This window comes from Rhipicephalus sanguineus, chromosome 4 (genome assembly GCF_013339695.2).
Source record: "Rhipicephalus sanguineus isolate Rsan-2018 chromosome 4, BIME_Rsan_1.4, whole genome shotgun sequence".
Classification (NCBI taxonomy): domain Eukaryota; kingdom Metazoa; phylum Arthropoda; class Arachnida; order Ixodida; family Ixodidae; genus Rhipicephalus; species Rhipicephalus sanguineus.
Genome location: NC_051179.1, coordinates 6552327 through 6572727, shown reverse-complemented (window position 1 = coordinate 6572727; position 20401 = coordinate 6552327). Strand labels below are relative to the sequence as shown.

Here is a 20401-nt window from a genome sequence, read left to right as displayed (position 1 = left end):
TTTCATTTGTCGTTTTCGTACTAGAAGCGACAACCCTCCTTTTATATTGAGTGCACAATAGTGGTTCGCACTTTTAAAACAGTTTTGAAATAGTTTGTTTTGTTATTTCTGCACTCTCCCTTTAAGTTCTGTCCACATGGTGCGTCCGAGACAGCAGCTTGGCCCAAGGACATATCAGTTTCTGTGATTGTGCAGCATGTTCTTTTGCCTTAATTTGGGCATTGTGTATAGTGATCATTGCTTAGTTCCATATATTGATTGCTTATTTAAATGTGCATTTGTGATGTTTTAACACGAAAGTGTTTTATGCCGGGGTCCACCAAGACTTCAGTGACGAATTTCCGTCACGGAAATGACATCGAAAAAAGGTGCGCGATCAGATGTCAAAGAAAAAAAAATGTTTCGTCACCGGTCATAGAACCCACGATCGCTCGATCTGCAACAACAGATGCCGGGCACGCTATCCACTGCGCCACGGTCACAGGCTCTAGAGGCTTTACAAACGCGCCTTTTATATCTACCACTATCCCGGTCGGCGGCGTGGTGCTGCCCTCTGGGAGCGGTAAGGTAATAATAATAATATCTGGGGTTTAACGTCCCAAAACCAAGATATGATTATGAGAGACGCCGTAGTGAAGGACTCCGGAAATTTCGACCACCTGGGGTTCTTTAACGTGCACCTAAATCTAAGTACACGGGCCTCAAACATTTTCGCCTTCATCGAAAATGCAGCCGCCGCGGCCGGGATTCGATCCCGCGACCTTCGGGTCAGCAGTCGAGGGCCATAACCACTAGACCACCGTGGCGGGGCGAGCGGTAAGGTAAAGAAATTCGTCATTACTATGGCCTCCGCGATTAGCACCTGCAACGCGTTATACGTCCGTCCCATTCGGCGCGTTTTCAATAGAAGTTCAGTTTTGTCAATGTCTTAACACACCGCGAGGCGGCGGCATTGCGACATTGGCCCAAGCGTCGTAAAAGCGTCGGCCTCGCTCATGGCATCACGCTAATCCAAATCGAAAATAGCTCTGCGACGCGCGCCTGCCTCACCTGGTTGTAACACCGCGTTCCGCGCTGACGCGCTCGCCCCGAGAGGAATCTCGGCCGGGCTGCCGGGGCGGCACGACGCGCTTTGCGCTTCGCTGTAGTCCGGCCATGGTGTTCAATTATAATTAACATGCCGCGGGATGGCGACTTACTTCTGCGTCCAATATGCGACGCTCTTCTGGCTATCACACCTCGTTCTTTGATTACGCTTTCACTGTTGACTACTACAGCTACCACAGGGCTTTGTTTAATAATTTAACATGGACGTTAGTCGTCGGCATGGAGATGTACCACCAATAATCAAAGTGGGTGCATCCACGTTAAACGGTGCTATAGCTGCCACACATCAATATACACTGTGCAAACTCTCTTATATCAATGTACAGTATACATTCATTTACTTCTGTAAGGGCACGCTTTACTTTCGTGTTATTCCGATTCCTATGACGGAGAGATCAACCATGTTTTTTCCTTCTTTTTTGGCACCCTATTACGCCGGCGGCTTTTCGAAAATGTGGTTTCGCTTAGAAGTCGCGCACGCGGCGCCGTTTGCGGTTTCGAACTGGCTTCGACCCGGGCTTTATGCCCCCCGTTTCGGACTGCACGTGTGCATGGCGCAAACGGACGGGCCATTCGCGGTGTTACTGTCACTGACTCAGCCTTCCGCGGAAACGGGCGATGGTTTCGCAAATGAATTGCTTTCTGAATAATATTTCTTGGCGAGTTTGCTGAATACATCGCGTTTTTCTTGTTTTACTTTCTTCAAGTTGTGTGCTGCAGTGCGTTGCGGCTCTTCGCATTAATATGTTTACTACTGATGTATTGCGGATATTCGGGAGGTCTGAAGTGAACTGAAAATATCGCTTTGTGTAGATGTGTTTGCACAGTTTTATTTTCAGGTTACGAGAACATCCAGAAACGACAGGGAGTTTTCTGTTTCAAGGGTTAACTGAATACTCGTTCGAAAAATTTAGATGAGAGAATAATTGTGATTATGATCTCCTAGCTGACGCTCGAATGACATTCGTTGAGTCGTATCTGAGAAATATTTTTGGCTGCGGTTGCAATGAATTAAGAGCTTGTTCCTCGATGTGTTTCATTGTTATATTTGCTGTGGCGACAGACGTGGGCACAGGGTTCCAAATATTGAAAGATTTATGAGAAAGTTTACATATTTAGCAAACACAGTGCATTGTGATAAGGCAAGAAAAAGAATATTCGCACCATATGTATCTGGAGGGGCCCAAGTGCTTCAAGTGCTTTTCTCTCTTTTTTTTTTTTTGAGTTGTGGAGGATCGATAGTTACCTGGATTCGGTCCTGCCGATTTGAATCATGTTATGCCCCGTTTGCACGTAAAAAGTGGCGCTAATTGGTAAGACCTTAAATATAAAGGGCATTTTCGTCGAATGAGTGCCTTCATTTTCATTTCCAAGGTCAAGAATGGAGCCAACAGATGAATACACGGAGTGGGATAGGTTTCAAACAGGAGAAAGTGCCTCAGACAGGCTGGCCTAACGTTTCAATAGGAGGACCTATCTTTGTCAAAGGCGCCTTGTCATCCTTGGCGTGTTAGTTTTAAAGGGTTAGTGTTGACGTCATGTCCAGCGGTGGCGCTTGTCGCTAATTTCAGCTCGGAAAGAGAAAACTAGATAGAGGAGTGTAGCCCTTGCCACATCATTTCAAGAACGCTTGCAACGGCGTTCCGGCCCCTCTTCTCAGAGGTAGGGGGAGTTGCAAAGAAGAAAAAGAAAAAAAGGAAAAAAATAAAAAAAGGGAAAAGGGGGGGGGGGGGTCTACCTAAGCGAGAGCCGTAGAAGGCTCGACAAAGAAAAGAGCGGCGTATGGAAGCAACTTGGAAAGGCTGCAGAAGCGCGGCGCGTCTAGCACTCACAAAGGGCTGCAGAAGATGGTGGGGCAAGCGGGCGGTGTACTTTTGAAGCCCACACGTGCTTAATGTGTGAAGTCATTGGCGGACATACACATCAAGTGTCATCGATGGCCTAAAAAGTTGGGCGGCAGTCCAGTAAGAAGGAGGAGGAAAAATAAAGAAAAAGAAAATCCTGATGGATGTAGGGATTGAAATTTGTGTATCAAATACGATTCCATGTATTTCCTCTCACGTGGTGACCGGAAATTTGTTTGCAGAATGTAAAGTTTGGCTTGATCGAAAATTGTGGTCTTGTTGGTTGAAGTGGCTATCCCACCTCATTCTCATTTTATGTTTTGTAGAACCCATTTATGATGAATAAAGAATGTTTGTCGGCAGGAGAGCGTACATTATTGAGTATTTAAAGGAAAACAAAGGTGCTCCGTGAAGGACACAATTCGTGTTCATTATAATATCAAGGATTTAAGAAAAAGTAATGAGAATGCCATCGGCATCGTAACAGGAAAATGTTCATCACGCTTAAGCGAGTTTCGATTCCATAGCGAGTAAGGAATTGAATGTACATGAAAACGCTTGTTATTTCTATAAAATGAGTTTTCTGACGTAGAGTTTGAAAAAGTTGCATATTCGAGGCAAAAGAAACATATACTTGTTGCGCAACTTCGTCGTCGCGCCATTAGTGCCATTAAACCAAGCCATGTGACACCGACAATTTGATGGTATTTAGGCACTTGATATTCTAATCTCTAATTGCATTAGAAGCGTCCCAGTAATCAAATATAATTTGCGTGTGTGCAGGTGTGAACCTGTGTGAACCAGATAATAATGTTATAAACGGTAAACAACACTGCGAACTCCTGTTCTGGACGTATACATGTATGTAGCACTGCGTACACAGCTAGGTTAGCTGCTATACGTAATACTTTTTTGATGCCACATGCTCTCGGCACCGACGTCTGTGGCTAAGTCACGCGCCGCATTATCATTGTACACCGTCCCGTCTTAGACATCCCCCGAGAATCAAATAAATGAAAAAGAACAATAGCTTGCTTCGAAGATTCCGAACTATCTCCTTGCTCTATTGCAAAATCAGAGGGGGCAGGAAAAGAAGAGGGGTCAAACCGACGACCCGTGAAAGCATCTTCTCTTTCGTCCCGAACTGCTTCACTGGAAGTGAACACAGAGTCACAGAACTTGCGGTTTTCGCTCTTTCTGTTTAGGAGTAGATGACCAAATCCAACACATTAAATGAAGGAAATTCGACCTGAAAACCACCCCTTGAATTGAAATGATAACGTTAACAAGGCCCCCTGAACGTGTACGTTGGATTCTCGGTGACAATGACCGTTAAGCAGTTACGGGGGGGGGGGGTCAGGTCGGCCTCGGGGGAGGGGGGGTTACAACGCCCCCCCCCCCCCCGTCGATGCGCCACTGTCCTAGCCTATTGCGCTATCGCTGACAAAACATCGCAAAGCATACTAGCTCTGCTTGGCTCCTCTAGCCCGAAATCTGGCCACTGCCTCTCAATCACTCGCGATACCAATGGAGCGTTCTTACGGTTCGCGGTGTCCTCTGACTCAGTTCCTGGTCCAAAGTCGACGTTCGGCCCCGTCGTCGCAGCTACTGTCGACGTCTTGGGGTCGTCGTCGTCGATCCACCGCCTCGCTAGTCCTTCTCATCGCCGATCCTCCGGCCCTTTGTTGAGAACACCAGTCTTTCCCGGTTAGGCCTACTATCGGCCTCTCCTCAGTGCCACTGGCTTAAACTGTCGACGTGGCTCTCCAGTGATTGTCGGTGGGTCGCCGTCGTCTTGCCGAGCTGTGGTAGTGCCGCAGGTGCCACGAGAACTGCGTGATGAGGGTGCCGCAAGCCCTGGACGCCTCGCTCGGTAGACACCGAGGTCGACGGCCACCCTCCCGGGGCATGCACAACGCTGCCTCCAGAACTCAGCCCTGCTGTTCCGTCGCGGACGCGACGCTGACTTGCACCACCTTGCTCCTCGAAAACTCCACCGAACGATAACCAACTCTTCTTCTGTGGTCTCTCACCTCAGCTCGGGTCGCGTGGCACGCGCCTTTCTCCGGCCAATGGCTTGCGTCGACGTGGCGGGGGTGCACACCATCGGGTACTTTTCCATTCCCCGCACAACATCGACGCATTGCGCTGTCCGGCACGCGCCCCGTGCCCCTTTACTCATGGCAGTTTTCCAGCTGATAATGAAATTCGCTGGGAGACTCTTCTTGTTACGCGCAAAACTACGGTTTTCTCCGCATTCAGCTGCATTCCCCAATTTGAGCACCACTCAGAAATTGCTACAACACAACTCTGCAACACTACGTGATCATCATGTGACACTATTTCCTTATAGACAACACTATCATCCGCATATAACCGAATGGACACATTTGCAGGAATAACATCTATTATATCATTAACATAAATAAAAACGATAATGGACCTAGCACACTGCCCTGAGGAACTCCTGAGGAGACCGGGCGGACACCAGAGCTGCAATTTTGGACATCAACAAACTGTTCTCTGTCCGTCAGGTAAGCACAAATCCACTGAATAATACCCATGGGTAGTCCAATTTTTTCCGGTTTATATAACAACTTTCCATGTGGGACCCTATCGAATGCTTTGCTGAAGTCCAGAAACAGCACATCTAGTTGCCCGGATAAATCAAGTACTTGGGAAAAGTCATGTACGGTTGTCACTAGTTGAGTCACTGTAGAGAGTCGTTTTCTAAATCCGTGATGAAAAGATGTCAGTATATTGTGATCTTTCAAGAACTCGTGTATGAAACCAGCGACAATATGTTCCAAAGGCTTGCAACTTGTGCTCGTAATAGATACAGGCTCGTAGCTTGAAACTATTGCACTGTCTCCTTTCTTGTGTACCGGCACAACACTAGCTACGCGCCAGTCTGCCGGTATTTTTCCTGAGTTTAAAGATAACTGCAAAAAAAAACCTAGAAATAAATTCAGATATTTGATCGGAATATCGCCTTAAAGGAGCACTGACACAAAATTTCGAAGGCGAGATAATGAGTGAAATAAATGTATGTGGAGCCGTACACAACGTCTACGAAATATCAAGGGCCAATATAGCCTAGAACATATTTAAAATCAATTTTAAAGAGCATGCCGCGCGACTAAGCGAGATGCGAGCATCTCGCGACGCCGACATCAACGCGGCGGATATGTAAACAAGCCTACGTCACGAGTTTGTGTTGGCTGGTTGCTGGTTGTGCCCTTGCGCTTGTGCTTCCTGCCATTTCTTCCTCCGTGCCTGCGGCTTTGCGTGTGCTGGTTGTGCTCCCTTCCACTGTTCGCTCGTCGTGCCCGTTGGCAGATGTTATGGCCCGCTCACGCTAGCGGCAAGCCTGCCGCAACGGCGCGGTGCCGCAGAACGTCCGCCGTCGCCGCACGCGCGAGAGCTGTCCAACTTGCACGGCAAACTTCGCCGGCGAGGCATTCGCGCCTCCGAAAAACATGGCAGCACTGCCAAAAGCGGTTGTCGTCCACTTCGAATCTATCAAGTGGCCGCCGTGCGCTCTGTAACGTGTAAGTTCCGAACTAATGCTTCCATTAGCTTTAGATTCATGTCCTTAAGCTTCGACAGCAATGTATTCGTCCCGATTCGGCGCCGTTTTTGAGAGCCATAGTCAAATAATCGATACTGTAAGCTTAACAAGTCGGGATGGGCGCTTCCGAATGCTCGGAGGACATAGATTACGCGTTTGTTGTTTCTAATCCTCCATAGCTGGCGCCACTTGACCTGGTTCGGCGCCCACCACACCCACGCTCGCACGCCGCCTACGTCAAAATTTTGCGTGTTCACGCGGCCAGCTGTGTTTCCCGGCATCCGGAGGATCCTGCCTAGCTCGGTGCTCTCCCAGGCGAAAATTTTCTCCAAGTGGAACCACTTGAAGTGGATTATTGAACCTGGATTTGAAGTGGTCCCACTTGGCAAGTGGTCCCACTTGCAAAGCGGAACCACTTGCCAAGTGGTTCCACTTCAAATCCAGGTTCAATAATCCACTTCAAGTGGTTCCACTTGCCAAGTGGTCTCACTTCGCAAGTGGGACCGCCTGCCTAACGTATCCTCTTGCAAAGTGGTCTTAGGAACCACTGGTGCACTTCAATGAATATTAGAAACAAAAACTTGTTTTTACAATTTTATTGATAAGTGAATGGCACTTAAAAAAAAGGAAATAATGTGAAGTAAAAAGAAAAGATTTTTGAAGCACTCAATCTTCCTTTCTCTTTGTCCTACTGACGTCTTGAATTTTTTTAGACAAAATGGTAGACAAATTGTCCAGCGTTTCCTTAACTGGGACTCCGCTCCTCAACCCCCAATGTGTCACGGTGTCTGCAAAGGAGGCAGAAATTAAAACAGCCGTGGGATACATAATTATGTACAGCACAATTAAATTGACCACAATCTTACCAATAATCAAAGCAACCTTCTGTGGACTCAGTTGCTTCCGCACGACTGCGTTGGGGTTCTTGTAGTCCTTGGGGGCTAATTTGCCTTCATAACTTCGCTCCGCCAATCCTTCGCAACCCCATATGGCTTGGGCCATATCCTTTACAACAAGTGAAGGTTTTTTATGGCCCAGGATTTTTTCCGCCTGCTTGCTTCCAATCATGAGGCCGTCTTTCACGTGATACTGTAAATGAAAACAAAATCTTTAAAAAAGAAATGAAGGGAACACAGTCGTGCACTTACCTTGCCATCACCAATGTCAGTAAAAGGAGTGTGGGCTTTTGAGTCTGCAGCTGATGAGAAATAAGGAGTGAAGTTGATGTTTACAGCAAAATAATAGCAACATAATGGCATTTAAAGCGTTTGGGCTTCTACCTGAGGGGAGTGCGTCTGCAGCAGGCTTGGATGTAGTGTCCATGTGTGCTGCTGGTGGTGGTGTGGGGGCTGTGTGTGACGGTTCAACTTCGTAATCCAAACCATTAAGGTCTTGGCCATCCTCCCACAGATCTGCACCCACAGTAGAGTAGTGTACAAACAATTTACAGTGGCTGTTATCAAGATACAACTCTAATTCTCAATATCTAGTCAAAAAGCTGAGGGTTCAGCTTTTTGACCAGCAAAGAAAGTTTAGAAACATTAATGTTCATGCAGTTGTGCAGACTTTACCTGTAGGGGACTGTTGTGCTTGCTCGAGAAGCGGGGCACTTTTTTGTGCCTTTTGAGGCTGAGGGGCACTTCTCGCCTGTAGCATTTCTACAACTGCAGGTATAGAAAAGAACACTTAAGAAATATATGCCGGTAACACTATAAATAAATCTAAAGAGCACATAGAATAAGATGTTGTGCTATCGGTGTCAAATAAAGCACGAACAGCCGCAAGCATTAGAAATGGTATAGTGCACGCTGTCCAGACCATTGACACTTTTTTAGAGGTTCTACCAAAGCAGCCTTTGACAACAAAGATATAGCAATATAAGAAATGGCAGTATACTTACTCATTGAAAGCTTCACGTCTATTCGATCAATTCTTTCATTGATTTTGGCAACCGCTTGTCGCAGTTCATTGCGCTCTTTCAGCACACTCTCATAAGGTTCCTGTCAAGTCTCTTTCCTCATTTGCTTGTGTTTGCGTTCTTTGTTTGTGGTGTCTTCATTGAACTCCACACGCCTGTTTGAGGGTGTCTGTGCACAAGAAAAGAGAGTAAGGAGTTGAAAAGTGCTGAATAAAACTGAGAAGTGTACATTTTAATGCCTACTTGCAAAGCTCGGGCGGCTTTATTTTTTTCAAGGGCACGAGAGGCATGCTTGCTCAAAATTTCCTCATAAACAGACTTCTTGATGCTGCCTGATCCTGTTTCATTTTTTTGTGTGCCTGCAAAAAGAAATGAAGACCAATAAGCAATTTTCGACAGAAACGTGGCAAAATTTTAGCGCAATTAGGGTAGTACCTGTTTTGCAGTCTGCTTGGTGTTTACTGCTGACAGCTGCAGGTCAATGAGCTCTTCCTCTTGGTCAATATCTGACTGGTGTATCAGAGGCCGTGGAAGGCGCTTGCTGCCCCTTTGTTTATGTAGCTCTCGTTCCGAGTCTGTTAGGCACACGTATGAAGTCAAAATGCGCCAATATTAGTCTGGAAAAGCTGCTATACGTATAAACACTGTGTGTGTGTGTTTAGCAGTTTTGCGCCAGTGAAAAGCGCAACGCAATTCAGCGTAGGTATTAAATTTAAGATAAAAAAGGCAACAAGCCATAATATATCGACATTACTGAAAGGACATACCCTGCGATACAATAAAAATGTCCGAATTTTTCCCAACAAGAGTAATGCTGGTTAATTCAACGTGGCCGGCACTGTTCAGCAAGCAACATAATTTAGATGATGACTCCTATATTATTCCTACAAGCATATACCAATAACGAATAGCGTTAGTTGTAGATCACATGACTGTACGCACGTGGAATCATATGCCAGCCTCTCGATCGCCCACGCGCTATCGCGTCAGCGCGGGCACAGGTTGTGGCCAGAGCCCGATGTGATGGGTGATGCGTTTGGCATGCAATGACGCTACCTATATATATAGCATGTGTCGAATCGCAATAAATTTCTAGCTTCATTTACTTACCTGCCAGCAGCAGAATTCTACACGTGTACGATCCTGTGTTTTCCGGGTCTTCATGATCAACCCACTCTGTCCTGTAGACTTTACTTTTAATGAAGTCCTCCTTGCTTTCTGGGTAAAAGTCCTTAATGTTATTGGCAGGTATTATATACTCTTTCTTATCAAAACTGTTCAAGAATCGCACTAACGCGAACATCCTGACGCTCACACGCCGTGTACCACGAGACAAAAGTGTCCGACCGTCGACAAAGTCAAAACGTGGCGCTTCGTCTTTGGCTTGGCTAGAGATTACTGTTAAAACAAGTCATAACGTCAAAATATAAATTGCTATTGATTATATGAAATGAACAGAATATATAATATAAAGTACTACTTGCAGGGGCCTAATAATAATTGGTCTAGCACTAAAAAAATAGTCCACGTATCCACATAAGAGTTCTGTGCATCTACGGTCAAGCCAAGGCCAAGCCGTGTCAAGCAATGTCAGCAATGTCAGTAAATGTCAGTAATCTTTGCCACCGTCTTTGCACGCGCACGCGTGCGTACATGGCTATTGATGTGCGATTACCGTTGACTCTTTTATTATTCATTGTTGACTTGGATGTCTTTAGACCGCTGCAGCGTGCTCATCAGCAAAAATAGACAATCTGTGGTAGGCGTGATGAACACGAGTCAAAAAACCCGCAAGCGATATCTGGAGCCTGAAGCGTGGAATGACCGCTTGCCAAAAGCGGCGCAACACAAAGTAAGGAAGAATGCTCCTGCACAGCCTTCTACGGACGTTTTTTCGGGAGAACGTACGGTCTCAAGCGCTTCTGAATCCTCGGACGATAATGAAGCTGGTGAGTAAGCCGAGGATATTGGACGACAAAACTACGTGAGTTCATTTGTGGGAGATGAGTCGGCTAGTGACTGCGACACTACTGACGATGAGTTCGCACCCGCCGAAGATAATCTCTCTAATGCGACGCAGCCGTGTGATGGACTCCCGAACTCGGACTTCTTCCGATTGGAGTTTGCGCGCCCGCTTGGCAACACAAACTCCTTGTCTGTTGGGGATGCACTTGTACTTGTTATGGACTTCGCCATAAAGCATGGTCTGTCATGGACCGCTGTAGAAGATCTCCTGAGATTGTGTAATAATATTTTAGGCTCAAGTGTGCTTCCAGACAGCAAGTACCTTTTCCGAAAGTTCTGTGCAACTGCAACCTCACCAGAAGACATGAAGTTCTACTTTTACTGCCCGTTTTGTAATTGGCTGCTGGCCAAGACGGGTGGCAGCTTAAGTGAGCGCAACATTGTGTCTGGCATGTGCTGTGGAAAGGACTACACGTTTTCAAATTCTATCGTGGCCCTATAGCCTCTTGCTTAGCTAAAGTGACTGTATCAATTTCTGAGAAACCTCTTGTTTGGAAAATTTGTCATAATATGTTGCAGATTTTCTATATGCACCCCCCTTTAATGGTACTCAATTACGCATATACATAAGCTCTACTGTTGATTATTTTGCTTGGGTGAGTGTATATGAAACTAAAAGCTTTATAAGTTCCGTTTTTCACATATACTTATGCTATTACTTGTGTAAATCGTCTAAATATCTGTCTGTGCCTTTTTGTGCCGAATAAATAAATTTTTGAAGTACAGGAAAGTGTCAATAGTTACTGCAAGTGCATGTGGCATGCATTTGATATAGCAAAACTTGAGCATGTTTAACTCGTTCTGTAAAGCATGATTACAGAAGCACAAAATACCAGATGGAACAGCAAATGGAACCTGTTATGGTCTAAGCGGTACCGTCTTAATATCCACTTGAAAGCAAGTAGGACCACTTCAGAAACTGCAAGCGGAACAGTCCCGTAACAAGTGGGGCAGAAAACCACCTTGTGGCAAGTGGAACCTGTAATAGGTTCCACTTGCGCTGAAGTGGTCCCACTTGAAAGCAAGTGGGACCACTTGGCAGCAAATGGGACCTATTAATGGGTTCCACTTGCTCTGAAGTGGTCCCTCTTGAAAGCAAGTGGGACCACTTGAGAGACCACTTGGCAGCAAGTGGGACCACTTAAGGGACCACTTGGCTGCAAGTGGTACCACTTTAGAGACCACTTGGCAGCAAGTGGAACCACTTGAAATCCCACTTCAAATTTTCACCTGGGCTTTGAAACCGAAACTGCGACTGGGCGCTCTAAAAACGTCTCTAAATAAATAACCGTCGCGCACTCGCGCAAACGAGGTTTGCAGCTGTGATAAGTGGATCATAAGCTATCTATTGCAACAAAAAAAAAAAAAACAAGGTGCAAAATTTTTGTGTCAGTGCTCCTTAAGCTTCGACAGCAATGTATTCGTCCCGATTCGGCGCCGTTTTTGAGAGCCATAGTCAAATAATCGATGCTGTAGGGTTAACGAGTCAGAATGGGCGCTTCTGAATGCTCGGAGGACGTAGAATACGCGTTTTTTAGTTGTTTCTAATCCTCCATAGCTTGCGCCACTTGACCTAGTGCCACCTTGGGTACACTTTATTTGGTTTTACGCGACGCCTTTTTAAATGCCGGACAGACTAAAACGCTCTATTGACTGCTCGAACCATGCCTGGCAACGACACGGACGACGTCCGCACTTCTAGCGTGAAACACGCGGATCAAAAAGCAAGCAGCTCGAAGCCACTGATCTCCACTAGGGGGAGCTGGATGGCGCATCGAGCCCGTGGGCGTGAAGCCACCGGAAGCCGCCGTTTTTGTCCCGGAAGAGACCTTTTCTCTTCTCTTTTAAAGAAATACCTGCCTGTAGCGCAGTAAACTGTACGAATCGACCAAAAAAGTCGTCAGCGAAGACATTTCACGCGTAAGTACCTCAAAGTTCCATTACTTTTTACGCATTTTGTACGTTGCAGCACTCCGCCGTATTCGGGTGGTGTCGGCACGGCGTCTGTCATCTTTCGTGTAGCGTTCGTCGGCGTCTAAAGTGAGGCGTAATTGAGAGTTTGAAAAAATAAATAAGAAAAACGATCATAACAACAGCTACCAGCCGAGAATATTTTAATTGCGCGGCTGAGACGGACAGAAGACGCCAGCTTCCGGGACAAACAGGGGACCTTCCGGTGGCTTCACAAGCGCCCGCCTCGCAGAGCGGGGATGCGCCGTCCAGCCTTTTTAATGGAGGTCAGTGCTCGAAGCGTCCCGCGTCAGACGAACTCGCGTAGCAGACGAACCGTAAGTGCGGCGCCCGCCGCACCCGCTCTCGCGCGTCCCCTACGTCACAATTTTGCGTGGTCACGTGGCCAGTTGTGTTTACCCGTCCTCCGTTAGTAGTGCTGCCTAGCTCGGTGCTCTTTGAAACCGAAACTGCGACTGGGCGCTCTAAAAACGTCTCTAAATAAATAACCGTCGCGCACTCGCGCAAACGAGGTTTGCAGCCGTGATAAGTGGATCATAAGCTATCTATTGCAACAACAACAACAAAAAAACAAGGTGCAAAATTTTTGTGTCAGTGCTCCTTTATTTATTTATTTATTTATTTATTTATTTATTTATTTATTTATTTATTTATTTATTTATTTATTTACAAATACTGTCAATCCCTTGAGGGATTATAACAGGAAGGGCAAAAAGAGTGATAAAGAAGTGAGTAAACAAACTACAGACACGTATATATACATATATATATATGAATCAGTAGTGTTCGTGCAAATATAACTACGAAAGTATGTACATTGTATGACATTCAAAATATGGTCATTATAGTCACAAATAACTTTTTTAGAATGTGAAACAAATCGCTTCAAGATAGAGTACGCAGATGTGTTTAGACAATATTTCACGCATGCGTATAGTTATACAAGGTTTGAAAGTAACAAGCGTACATCGATAATAAGTTACACATCCAAATGATAAGACAACCACGAACACCAAAAGGACGCGGTGAAGAAAAAGAAAAAAAATCAGTGAAAAGCAAGATCATCTTCAATTTAGTACAGGAGAGTTAAGTCTGCAACGCTAGCAGGCTATTTTCCATCGAAAAAGTGAACACATCCAAGGAGCAGCTGCTAGTGATGGCCTCGCTGATATCGTTCCACTCTCTTATCGCTAAAGGAAAGAATGAATTTTTAAAACAGTCGGTACGAAAAGGATATTCCTGGAGTGTTTGTGTGTGTTTATGTCGCGATGGCCGTGTTTCACTTCTGGAAATGTATCTGGAGACATCAATGTTAAACTGCTTATGCAGAAGCTGGTACAAAAGCTTAGAACGGGCTAGTACTGATCGGTTTTGTAATGTTAGAATCCCAGCATTCTTGAGTAGTTCGGAGGGGGAGTCTGTTGGGGGTGTTGTCAGGGCCAGCACTTTTTTCGTATTTATATTTAGGAGCAGTGCCAGGACACCCTCACGCGTGACTAAACTGTCATCTACCGTACGGCTGCATGTGCTTGAAAATTCACTCTGACCTTGTTCCGCAAACACACTTTGAAAATAGAAATTGAAGTGCTCTGCAATGCTATGACCGTCCTTTATTTCAGTTCCATTAACTTTAATGCTCTCTATCTGCCGTTTTCTTTGGCTTAGGTGTAACCAATTTTTTTTCGGATTCAAGTAAGAAATTCTTGAATATTCTTGCTATAGAACCTATCTCTGGCCAGCTTTATCTTTATCAATAATTCTTGTTTCAGATGCGCAAACTGTGTGGTCGCCGATGTTTCTGACAAAGCTATTGTATCACGACTGTGCATCGGACATGCGCAGATGTCCGGCGCGCTATCGTGCGCCTATATAACCAGTGACTGAATAAACCGATCGTTATTCTTGTTCTGGCCATCATGCTGTAACGTCGTCCTTGCTAGTTACAGTCGATTCGCTCCTCTTTCTCAATCTTAACGTTACGCTTGGCTTCCCTAGCAAAAATTCTAATAGAAGCTTGTATTAGTCTAATAAGTTTTTCTATTAGATGTATTGGTCTTATAAAAATTTTTATTAGCCTAATAGATGGATGTATTAGTCTAATACATTCTCCTATTAGCCCTATTAGTTTGTATTAGTGAGCTGTATAAGACTTGTATTAGTCTAATAGGTCTCGTATAAGTTTTGGTCTGGCACCTATTCGGCTAATAGAAATATGGGTATTTGGTTTAACAAGCTGGATATTTGTATGTAAGTGTTCAACTGCAAAATTGATGACTCAATTGGTTCATCTATTAGCCTTATTAGTTTGTATTGGTATGTTATATATGACTTGTTGAAATTGATATTAGCCTAATAGGTAGATCGTACGGGCTTTTGTCCTGCACCTATATTAGGCTAATAGAAATATGGTTATTCTCTTAAACAAGCTAGGGCATCAAGTAAATGTTAAACCACAAAATTTGTGACATAAGGATGACCTCTGGGTTACTAGCATGTTTATGGTGGCGCATGTCAGGCATGCATCATTCTGATTCTGAAGAAGATTTTCTCGCGCTTTGCATAAAGTATATGTTTCACGAAAGAAAAGAGTACGGCATCTATTAATATGTGCCTCACATTTTGGAATTAACATCACAGAGCTATTGTGATCTGCACAATTTTCATAATAGCCTTGTTGCCCATATTGGCCAGACTTAAGGTTTTGATCCTTGTTCCTTGTAAATGCGACCATCACTGATTCCTTTCACAATGCCATCATGAGTTTCAGGTTGCCTTCTCTTCAACGTGTCCATTAAGCCCTATGACACTGCTTTGTCAAAAAGCATGACTTCAATTTGTTTCTTGAGGTCCAATGTAACAACAAATTTTGACCAGAGATTTCGGTGGTACAATGTGGGCATGAAAAAAACCTTCTGACGAGGATTCGATATCACAGCTTCGCATGCTTGACAAAAATAGTGACGCTTGACAAGGTCATCCATCCACTGCCTGCACGCTTTCCTTAGCATCCAACTCGAAGTAGGAAGGACGGGCTTGCCCAGGAAAAGGTTAATTATTCCCACAAGCTTCTCCATTCCTGTCCAGTTCAGTGCTACTGACACAGTGTACGCCATCAGCGTAAGCATGGCATCTCTAACAGTCATGTCCGAGTTGGGAAGGCGTTCGCCAGAGAAGATGAGACAAAATTCACCAGCATCACCTTCGCACCTATATGTATCGCTGCAATCTTCAGCGGAACCACTAGATTCACTGTCAGACAGATTGCTAGCGACGCCGCAGCTTTCTGTACGATCACTTGCACTTCCACTTTGGTCGCTTGCATCGTTGTCAGAAGCTTCACGGGGCGAGTCACTCACGCCGGTATTTGCACTTGCGGCAGCACAGTTGACAAGAGGCGACTACCTGTGCGAAGGTGGCTTGGTGCACTGGCGGTTATCCTGGTACCTCGAAGATGTAGTACGTGATAATAAATAAGCCGCCTCCGGCTCCAAATAACGTTTCCTCCGCTCTGCAGTTTCAGACGTGCGTATTTTATTAACTACTCATACAGTATAAGAAAGCAAAAAAAAAGCGACAAAAAAATTTTAACATCGGAAAAATTGAACAACAAATTACACAGGCACGCAAACGCGTATTTGGTTTGGAGTGTGAATGAAACGTGCTTACCGCTGGTGTCATGCCAAAAGCATAAACTTGCGCAAAGAGCTCATACTTTTATGACTACTTTTATTCCCGCGCAGATTTAGTGAATTTTTCCTCCGTAATGGGATTTGTGAGGATTTTAGAAATGTCCAAATGGTGCAAACTAAATTAGGATTTCTAGGCGCAAACTCACTTCCCACCCCATCAGCATCGTCACCGCCATCAGCTTTAACACGTGTGTTTCGCCGCTGGGCCTTCCGCCGCTGGGCCCAACGTTTCTTTCTCTGCAGTCTACGGTAAGCGAAGTTTGACAGCGCAGTTATATCACCACGTGTAAAACCTGCACAATGTACGCTTATGTGCGCTTCAAGGACGACGGCGTGAAGGTTGTCTGCACGAAGAAAGAATTAAGAGATTCTCAACAAACAATGGTACAGTCTACGCTGGGATGACGAAAACAGCGGATATTTCAGAGCCCAGATTATGAAGTTGTTTGGTGAGTATGCTTTTGTTGTTCATTGTTTGATGGTGCAATTTCAGGGACAATCGATATATGCACATCGCGTGTACCTGTTTTCAGTAACCAAAGAGGAGGCTGATGCTTCCGCGGAAAGCTCGAGCAAGAGATTTTCCTGCCCCCAAATGCCTATGGACAGCAGTTTAGAAGGCGACACCGCAGCGAGTGGGGAATCCTACAGAAAGGTGAATCTTGCAAATGTTTGTTTAGCACTACTCAATTAAGGCTGGACAGCGCTTTTTGGCGACGCCGATTTGCTGATGGCCTGCATGGTCGGATCACTTGTGCCTCACGTGTACCGATCTATGGGCCGCCGAAAATTCTTTAACAGTGTTCTCAGTGTCCTCGTTCCCGTGAAATGAGTGAAGGCTTACAGCAAAGCTGCTGCATAGCCCCAAGCAACTGTACTGTGTAGTCCTAAGTCCGCTGAGTAGAAAATCGGGAGGAGCTCGCATATCATTACAGGATCATCAAAAATTAAATCCTGTTTTTGTCATTCCTTTGTTTGTTTGTTTTGCCTACTTGAAAGCATGAATGGTTTCCCTACTTTAGCTATTTCATGACCATATGCAAGTGAGTCTGTTTACTGACGCACATGCACCAGTTTGCATGCAGGTACAGTCAGTGTAGAGACAAGTAGCCAGCCAGACCGAAGGTATCTACTGCATTTCAGATAATCAATAACTACACATGCAACATCTCTATATGCGGCCAAATTTGTTGGCGCTGGCATACATAGCCAACAGAAGAATTGCATTGAGTTGGCACCGTAGTTCTTGCAAAGTTTAAGGCTGTAGCCGAGGCCAGCTTGAGTTGCTGTCAGCTGTTCAACCAGTAGACAAGTGCAACGTACCATATCTGTGCATGCATACATACATTTCTGTGGTTTCTAGTTTTCACCAAATTATTTTTTTGCTTCTGCCTGTACCAGCACAAAAGACAAAAACAAGTGCCAAAATCTCGTGTGAAGGATACCGAGGCACAGTTTAGGACAAAACAGCTGGACCTTTTGTTTCCTCCTGAAGCATGAAAGGGAGGAGATTGTCTTCGGCAAGAAGTTGTGAGGCTGCGCAAGATCTTCAAAGCAGGTTTGTGATACAATTGTTATCATTTTGGCACTTCATTGAGATCATCCACTTTGCATGCACTTTCGATTTCTCTTTTGATAATTACTCTGTTGCCTTTTACCGTGCCCAGTAATGTAAGTTGTTTATCTGTTCTTCTATTATGTGACCTGCACAGCATGCAGTAGCATGTCACATTTTGTTAGAAATGATGAAAACACTCATAGTTATTTGTTAGTGCATTTTCAAATATCTGCTGCTTTATTTCGTTTCCGTTTAATCTAATTTTTTCTCCATATTTTACTATGCATGATCCTCGGCATCCTCAATTATATGTCAAGTTCCCAAACCTGAAAGCTGACATAGCACGCCCTCTGAAACCTGAAGCTGAGCAGCAACAGTCCCCTTTATAGGGCACTGTTGCTGCTGCTCATCGCGCAGTCTCATCTTCTTTAATTTAAGCTGGGGGAAAGAAGCAGAATAAAATTCCACTGGTGTTAAATTTTTTGCTGTTGTCTGATCTGATGTCAGCAAATGAGAAATTGTAGCATGTGTCAGCCATGTTGTTAATGGATGAAGCTCTGCCTCTGTAGTTTTTATTGCGACAGATGGTTGCCTGTTACTGCAGCTATTTGAATATTAGTTTCCGATTTAGTGTCGTATTTGTTTCATGTTTTCTGGAATAACGCATCTCGAGCTAGTTCGTTGAACATAACAAGGCAAAAACAGCGCGCACTTGATGTGGACGGACAGAAGGAACACAGTGCCTGTGTTCTGTGTTTGTGAGCTTAAAAAAGTGATTTACTTATGTGTTTGGTTCTAGATTTCTTCAGCCACTCCTCGTCCAGAAGTATCCATTTAAGGAGGTTGACCTCGCGGTAAAAATTGCGGACATCATGAAGGTACCGACGCCACCAACTCAGCAGCTAACACCACCACCTCAGCAGCCAAATGAGGAAGGTTAACTGTAGAGGGCTCACCTCACTTGACGATTTAAATAAAGTGTGTTTGTGTTTGACAACTGCCTTTGTGTCATATGCAGTGATATGCATGCCGCTGCCGCATGCTACGAGCAAAGCCTGCTCGCTGCCTGTGCAGTCACCTATTGATCTAATAGAGGCTATTAGTTTATGTGTATTAGCCTAATACAGGCTATTAGCTTATGCCTATAAGCCTAATACAGGCTATTAGTATATGCCTATAAGCCTAATATGGACTATTAGGTTATGCCTATGAGCCTAATACAGGCTATTAGTTTATGCCTATGAGCCTAATACAGGCTATTAGTTTATGCCTATGAGCCTAATACTGGCTATTAGTTCATGCCTATGAGCCTAATACAGGCTATTAGTTTATGCCTATGAGCCTAATACAGGCTATTGGTTTATGCCTATGAGCCAAATACTGGCTATTAGTTCATGCCTATGAGCCTAATACAGGCTATTAGTTTATGCCTATGAGCCTAATACTGGCTATTAGTTCATGCCTATGAGCCTAATACAGGCTATTAGTTTATGCCTATGAGCCTAATACAGGCTATTGGTTTATGCCTATGAGCCTAATACAGGCTATTGGTCTTGTCCTATTAGTGTTGTCCAATAAGACTTGTACAGGCTATTAGTCTTATACTGTATTAGTCTAATACATGTATTAGTGCCCATAACCTAGTAGGCTATTAGTTTTTCTATTAGAATTTTTGCTAGGGTTGGATAGTTTCTCGATTTATCCAAGGATTTATCCGTATTTGTCTATAGATTTTAACGGGACAAAGTATTCAGTGCAGTACTTTACGATATCCTGAAATCTTTCCCACGAAAGTTCAGCATTGTTATCAATTATTTCAAGATGCGTAACTAGGTAATCTGTGACTGCTAAATCATCGGCCTTTGCAAAGTCTAATTTTCCTTACAGTCCCATAGTTTTGTTGCGTTGCCGCTGAAACCTCCCAGCAAAAATATATAAGCTTGTGGTCAGATATACCTGGCTCAACCATTGCTCTTCCGCCAGAAAAAATTTAGTTCAGGAACAGAAGGTCCAGAACGTTCTTTCCCCGGGTATTAATAATAATAACCTGCTGAATACTAAGGTTGAGCATAATGTCTATCGCCAAGTCACCAGAAACCGTCGAACCATAATTTAGGCAATTCCAATTTAAACAGGGCAAATTAAAATCGCCTGTTATTACCAAGTTTTTTCCTTTCAGTGTTAGTAGATCGTACAATTTATGCATATATGAGTCATCGGCACCTGGAGCCCGATATACAGACACAAGAAAAACGACAATCCCCAGAGAGACACCTTCAGAAACAAACTTTCGTGCCCGCGGATTTGATCCACGATTGTTACGTGAACATCGGTTTTGACAACTAGTGCAATACCGCCTCCGCGAGAATCCCTCCGATACAGGTGATGGGTTCGGTGGAACGATTTCATCATGGTGAATGGCTTCGTGTAACCAAGTTTCCGAAACGACGCAAACATGGGGATCATAACTCCTAACTCCTAATTTATCTTCTAACTTATCTGCCTTATTTACAATACTTCTTGCATTGAATGACAAAAGCCGGAGCTGATGTGCCTTTAAGCGCTAGCTTCCGGTCGCTGAGTACATTGTCTCAGTATGCTTTTTGCGGCGCCGTGAGTTGTCATCTGCAGAAGTGTTCTTGCGCGAGTTCGCGGTATCATCCCAATAAAAATACTGATCATCAATCCGGAGCTTGTCGTGTATCAACTGGACCCTTT

General features: G+C 44.6%; 1 protein-coding gene and 2 long non-coding RNA genes across 7 annotated transcripts in view; 1 reads left to right on the top strand and 2 right to left on the bottom strand.

Moving 5' to 3' along the window:
• The window catches only part of LOC125757998 (endothelin-converting enzyme-like 1), a 211976-nt gene that overhangs the window by 169242 nt on the left and 22333 nt on the right, over window positions 1-20401 (bottom strand). The gene's annotated exons all lie outside the window — the stretch shown is intronic.
• LOC119389328 (uncharacterized) lies at window positions 7583-9791 on the bottom strand. Of its 2 annotated transcripts, XR_005183079.2 has the most exons (6): window positions 9551-9791; window positions 8876-9015; window positions 8684-8799; window positions 8423-8609; window positions 8094-8186; window positions 7583-7934 (listed from the first exon to the last, which is right to left on the bottom strand). It is a non-coding gene; the product is annotated as an uncharacterized LOC119389328 (long non-coding RNA). The 2 variants fall into 2 exon arrangements; XR_005183078.2 differs by lacking the exons at window positions 8876-9015; window positions 9551-9791 and having other exon boundaries at window positions 8423-8751.
• On the top strand, window positions 16495-18684 carry LOC119389330 (uncharacterized). Of its 2 annotated transcripts, XR_007415683.1 has the most exons (4): window positions 16495-16574; window positions 16659-16780; window positions 17527-17683; window positions 18483-18684. It is a non-coding gene; the product is annotated as an uncharacterized LOC119389330 (long non-coding RNA). The 2 variants fall into 2 exon arrangements; XR_005183080.2 differs by having other exon boundaries at window positions 16517-16780.